This window comes from Austrofundulus limnaeus, unplaced genomic scaffold, assembly GCF_001266775.1.
Source record: "Austrofundulus limnaeus strain Quisiro unplaced genomic scaffold, Austrofundulus_limnaeus-1.0 Scaffold305, whole genome shotgun sequence".
Lineage (NCBI taxonomy): Eukaryota > Metazoa > Chordata > Actinopteri > Cyprinodontiformes > Rivulidae > Austrofundulus > Austrofundulus limnaeus.
Genome location: NW_013952707.1, coordinates 21,778 through 28,828, shown reverse-complemented (window position 1 = coordinate 28,828; position 7,051 = coordinate 21,778).

Here is a 7,051-nt window from a genome sequence, read left to right as displayed (position 1 = left end):
CACACACACACACACACACACACACACACACACACACACACACACACACACACACACACACAAAATTAACCTACAACAAACAGTTAAAAGTTGTTTTTTTCTCACTGCAGATTCACACAAAAACAGCTGAGTGATTGAACTCACATAATTTTAAGTTTACGGATTTTACTCTAAATCAATTGAAACACTGATAAATGCAAAAGATAAAAGGATAAATGACTATTTTCTTACCGTACATGGAGATGACTCTTTTGGCTCACATTCACACTGTCACATCTATCATACACACATCCGTATTTAATCCTTCCTACACGCACATACAAAAGTACACACACAAACATACACACAAACACACAGTCAAGCACTACCCATTTTCCCTCTCCAATGAGATAAAAACCTTCAGTATCCAGCTGCTGAAGCTGAAGATTCAAACCAATCTGTGTATCAGTCTGAGTGTAAATCAATCTGTGGGTTTTTAGTTCTGCTTGTCAATGAGTTTGTTTCAGCAGAGTGTGGCTTTAATGTTCTCACTGGGTCTTAATGCTGAAAAATATTTCATGTTTGAGAACTGGGCCGTGTGCAGCAGCTCAGCACTCAATAATCTGCCCTGGATTTAGTCATCCTTCCCGCAGAATAACAGAAAATACATCAGAAATCTGCAGAAATTGGAGCTAGAACTAATATAGTGATTTTACTTCAAGAAACATTATAAACCAAACACACAATCAAGAAAAACAGAATTAATGTTTTGTTTTTTTACTGATTTTGTTATTAAAGTTTCTATGTTAAAACAAAATTTTATAACTGTGTTGCTTTTCCTAGACCTGACCAAGTAGATTTACTTTTCCTTACTTAAAGGTACTTTTACTTTCCTTTCCTACGTTTACATTAACACAAATAAAATATCTTGTAGTTGTTATTACCACTCACAACATCTTCCATCTCATGGTGACTAACTATTGCAAACTTCTGCCTAATTTGAACAGAGAGGACCCGGCCTGTTTGTGTTACCTCCAGATGTTTGGTGGTCAAACACAGAGCAGCAGTCCTGCAGCAGCCTTCGAGGAGCCTCAGGTACAGCTGGCATAGCCACGACCCTCGGCAGCGCTACCCCCCTGGGCAGGTTGGGTAGAGTGACGCCTCGGGGGATGCTGGGAAAGCGTGGAAGAGTGGGCAGGCTGGGCATGGTGATGCCTCTGGGCAGACTTGGAGGGTTGATGCCTCGAGGCAGGGAGCTGAACACGGACGGCATGGTCACTCCCCGCGGCATGCTGGGAAAGTTGGATAGAGTTCCCGGCATCTTCGACTCTGAGAGGTCCTGAGAGCAGGCAGAGAATAAAGGAAGTGAAGTGTGAGATGAAAAAAAGGGATTTAGGTTAAAACCTCTTGGTTCTCCACATTCTTCTGAACATTAACTCCTGCAGTCCCAATCAACACTTACAAAGGTGTCAGTAAAATTTATTCGAAGCAGCTCAAATTTTCAGTATTATTCAGTTATTAATCAAAGGTTGTTTGGATGCTTTCCTAAATATGAGAAAAATAAAAGATAGTAAAATGACAATAAATCAATCAACCATTTCTGTTGAGAGAAATACACTGCCTGACCCCCCAAAAAGGTCAGACATTCCAATATTTCATTGGACCACCTTTAACTTTGATTACAGCACTCATTCCCTGTGCCATTGTTTCGATAAGCTTCTGCAACGTCACAAGATTTATTTCCATCCAGTGTTGGATTAATTTTTCACTAAGATCTTACATTGAAGATGGTAGTCTGACCTTCTCCAGCACATCCCAAAGATTCTCCATGGACTCTGTGGAGCCAATCCATGTGTGAACATGATGTCTCATGCTCCCTGAACCACTCTTTCACAATCTGAGCCCCATGAATCCTGGCATTGTCATCTTGGAATATGGCCGTGGCATCAGTGAAGAAACAATCCATAGATGCAACAACCTGGTCATTCAGTATATTCAGGTAATCAGCTGACCTCATTCTTGCTGAACCTAGACCTGACCAACTGCAGCAACCTCACATCATAGACCCTAGTTACATCCAGGTGGGGAATTTACATTTTTTTATTTTTTTATTTTTTGGCCGGGCAGTGTATTTTTAAAAAAAGATTAGAATTTATTTTTGGTTAAAATAAATTTCAAGATTATTTTTGTGCATTTATTTATTGCAGAGTATTGTCAAATAGTTGTTGTTTATTTTTAGTGTTCTCTTTGTTTCTGGCTCTGTGTTCTTCCCCAGCTCTTACCCTGCATCTAACCATCATCATGTGTCTTCCCCAGGTAGTCCCAGTTGTAAACTCGTTTGCTCACTTTTGAATTCACTCACTCCCCTGTTTGTTTGTGCTTTCTGTCCCGTTTGGTTTATCCTTCGTGCTCGGTGTCTCCGTTTTCCTGTAAGTTTTGTCCGCTGCCCTGTCAGGCGTTGTAATTGTTTGTAAAATAAATCTTTATTTTGATCTTTGAGTTTTGCCTGCTCCCTGGGTCGAAGCTAAACCACAGCAGACAGAACTGCATTTTAACACAAAGCATGAAAATCTCTAGACTGCATTTAAATCTGTTTACCCCCTTACTTTAAGGTAAAAACTCAAAATGAAAGATCAAATCTACATCTATAAAAACATAATTTAATGCCAGATTATATTAGCTGTAGTTGTAAATAAATCAAATTTATGAAAAGATTTTTTTCCAATAATTTTACACTGTACTGTACAAATAACGGAAAAATATTTGCTCTTTAATATTTTTTTCCAAGACAAAACCATCATCCCAGTACACAGTTTAAAATACACTGTAAAACTCAATATAACATTAAAATATGATATAAAAACCCAGTTCAGACATGGATTTTTAATTATTTAGGTTAAATAAACATTTGATATTACTTGCAGTAAGAGCAGAAAGGGAGATTTTTTAAACTTTCCGTTAGTAAAAACATTTGTTTGAGCAACGGTTTAAAAGCTTTATGAACTCTGCAGTGTTTGTTTTATTTGAAATCTAAATAAAAAGCAAATGTTTCTCTTTAGATAGCAACAGCTGCAGTCCAAACTGAGCTCCTACCTGCTCGTCTCCAGCGCTGCTCTCCTGCAGCTGTTTCCCTCCAAAACACAAATCAACAGCTGCTTATGTAACATCTGCAGAGCCTCTGCTGGCCTGCAGCTCTAATCAATAATCAGTAGGTTTTATCGATCCTTTGCTCTTCATTCAACTCTGCCTCTGACATCACCGCACACAGTGATGATGTCTAGAAACCTGAGTGTTATTTGCATTACAGTTTGATGAGGTAAATCTCCTCTTTTTCACTCTGCTGTGGTGCAGAAGAAAGCAGCTCCCTCTGCTGGATCTTAGAAGGAACTGCAGCTGTAACAGAAAGAACCAACATCTGAACCAACATGGAAATGGGACTCTTACAGAGAGCTGCTTTAACAAATGCAAAACTTAAAATGATATAAATTACAAAAGTTTAAAAAATAACTTACAGGATGAGTGTAAGACATTAATTATAATTTCTTGTCATGTTATTTAAATGCAAAAACAGTCTGTGCTGAGCTTATAATTTTCTACAGAAGCTCAAATAGGACAAGCAAACCTTTCTTTTTTTTTTTCTTCAAAGAACTAATACTGGATACCAGATTACACATTCCAGTGTCTAAATAGAGAATTTGCATTTTCTGAGTAAATGCAGCAGGAATACTTAATGCTGAAAGATTTTAGCTGAAGGCTGCTGAAGCAGTAAAGAAGTTAGAAACAGAAAGCAGTTGAAAGAAGCACAAAACCGTTTAAATTAGCAGAAGAATAGCAGAATGATATGATGAATATATCTGAACGATAGCTAAAATAGCACAAAAAAAACTAAAATGAGCAAAATAGAGTAAAGATTTATGAGTATTATGAAGGGTTTTGAGGATGCTGAATACAGCTCCATTCATTTTACATGAGGAAAAAAAGTTACAGAAAAAGGTAAATATCTCAAAAAGTATAAATTGCTGGGATACCAAAAGTCGTTGCTGGAATGTCCTGAAGATGCTGATACTGTATATAAATAGTTGAAATAGCATAATAATTGCAAAACAAATTCTAATTCAATTCAAATTACTTTATTGATCCCAGAGGGAAATTACATGTTGTTGTAACACATTTGACTAAAGACTTGATGTCTTTAGTTATGATGTCTTATGTCTGACTTGATGGGTGGCAAGTGTCACGCCTTGCAACTGCCTACACCAGGTGTCACCCCCAAATGACTGACAAGTGGGGGTGGGGATCGCATGTAGCAATAAAATATGGTCAGTTTAGACAAAAATAGAGTTAATATATGTCAAGCACCTGTAATATCTGAGGTCGAAGATACTCAGTGTGTGAAGTTAAAAAATTACTTTTCTAAACCACTGAATTAATATAAAGCAGAAATTCCACCATTGATTTGATTTAGGTACATTATTTATTTATGACTAATAAACATGTATAAATGTCATAAGGGAGCCTTATAAATAGTGTACTGTTTTCTAATTTACAATAAGTATCCCTTTGAAAATTGTGGATATGTATAATGTAATACAGGACAATATTATAAGTAAAACATCTGTTTCCAAATCATTATTATGCTTGTAACATAGTCTGAAATGCTTTAGATGTAATATGTACATGAACAGATTTGGCTCACTATTTGTCAAGAAACCAGACAGTTTTGTCTCTTTCTCATCCTTAACTAATGCATAATAAACATTTATTAATGACTTATAAGGTGTTTACAATGAATTAATAACATTTCTATAAACTATTTTTAAGCCATCTATAACAGGAGCCTTACTGTAAAGTGGTACAGGAGGAATTATGCTGTCTCTTCACTTCGTTTATACTCTGTCAGGAAAAAGTATCCGAAATGATGCAATCATCGACCCGCTGTCTATTGAAGTATTAGTGTAAATCAGGTTTGACCAGAGATTTAACAAACATTTCTCTGGACCTAACAGAGATGCAGCTGTAACTTTAAAAGCACTGGATAAGCCTATTAGCCAATCAGAAAGAGGGTGGGGGCAGGTGTGTCTCAGCAAAACTTATTTGTTAGAACAAGTTTGAAAAAAAAAAAACTAAAGACAATATTCTGCAGGGTCGACCTTCAGATCATCACATTGATTTTTTAAAATCTGTGTGATCAACACAACAAACAGCCCTGCATTAAAATCATCTAGGACCCTGTTTATGAATCTCCTGCATTTCTGAAACCCCTCTCTTCACAAAACCTGTGCTTTTAAAAACAAAACCCCTTTCTGAAATCACCACAACATCTGCTGATCGATGTAAGTGAAAGAACATTGGAACGAGATGACACCAAGTACTCTTGTTTCATCTAAGTAAGACTCCATTTCTGGCTCCAGTTTCCTGTCCTAAAAGTGTCAGAACCGCCACTTTCTGATCAATTTACATCCTGGGACACAAAACTCTCCTCAAGGCATGTTTTCTCTAACAAGAACGGTTTTTCTCAAAAGTTTCATTAAAATTCCTTCACTGTGACTGCCTGTAGTAATAAAAAAAAACCTGTTATTTTTGTATCAAAATAGTCTGTTTTTATCTACAAAAGAAAAGTGATTAACAATGTTTTTACTTTCAGATCTGAGAAGGTTGTCTGAGGTCAACTAATGTTATAATCATATAACACTCAAAGTCCTTTAAAAGTTATCCTGTGTGTATCAGCTCGTCATGTTTTAAACTATGCCTTATTAATGAAAAATAGTTCTTATTTTAGGAGTACTAGCTATCCTTCTGTTATCCAAGTAATGTTTTCTTAGTGACATATTAGCAAATGAAAAAAACTTCCAAATGTTTGATTAAATTGTGTATATGTGAAAACTTTCTGTTGTACACAGTTCACTACTATCTCCTGCTTAAAAGTTTTTACGCCTTGTCTTGAAGGAAAAGATGTTTAAATGTGGATACAAACGTTTGTCTGAGTTTTGAAAGATGAAACCCTGCGTGCACATTGGTTAAAACCACAGTAAAGCTGCTACCTCTTTATGACGTATAGTCCTATGATTGGATTAACTAACGTGGAAGCTCCGCCTCCCAGAACCTTTAAAACCACAGGTGTACACACTGCTAACTCTCTTACTCTTATCTTAGCTCTTCTCTTCCCTTGGACTCTCCACGTCCCTTGGCTCCTAGTCCTCCGGCTCCATGGTTCCTCAGGGCCCATAGGCCTGTCTTCCAGCTACCCCGTGTTGGGCCTCACCTTTATTCTTCACTGCTTTTATGTAATTTTGTTAGAAATTCCATCCAAGTTAAATGTGCCGACTCAAGACCTTGGGTTTGAACTTTCACAGTAAAGTAAAGTAAGTTAATTGTAACTCAACCTAACCTGTCCAGAGTCTCAGAATTAGTGTCAAGATGAGGCCCAAGAGTTTTACTTTCACAAGCGCAGCATAATAGTTTTCACGATGATGCTACACAATATACAGCATTTTTAAACTTTTTTTAGAAATTCTTTTGAGATTATTTAGATATAAACAGATGTGAAGACAGAAAAGAAAACAAATGAAAAAGCTAAAGGTGAAGAAAGAGAATACAAAGGGAAACAAGGACATAAGAGAAGACAAAGAGGCATAAACACAAGACACCATATCTGTAGTCTGCCTCTACACCTGCAACAAGAGAGAGAACAAAACAAAAACACAGCAACAAATAACGTGTATATAATAATAATTATAGCCTCAATGAAAAGTACATGTATAATATTATGAGAGAAAAACTATATGTATAAATAAATAAATACATAAATGTATTTAGTGGCCAACGAAGTGTATCAGAGAAACACCTGGATCTGAACACCTGTTTGTGTGTCTTTTTGACTAAATAAACCTTATAAACATGTGGTTGTGAGCATGCTTATTATATAAGGTTTCTCCACAGGAATGTTTATTAGTGACTGTGGAGACCCACAGACCTGATCCCCAAGGCCTGAGGCAGACATGAGGAAAACCAGAGCCAAAGGCACCTAGAGGGACCCCAAGCACGGAGCCCCCAAGGGTGCCAGTGTATGAAG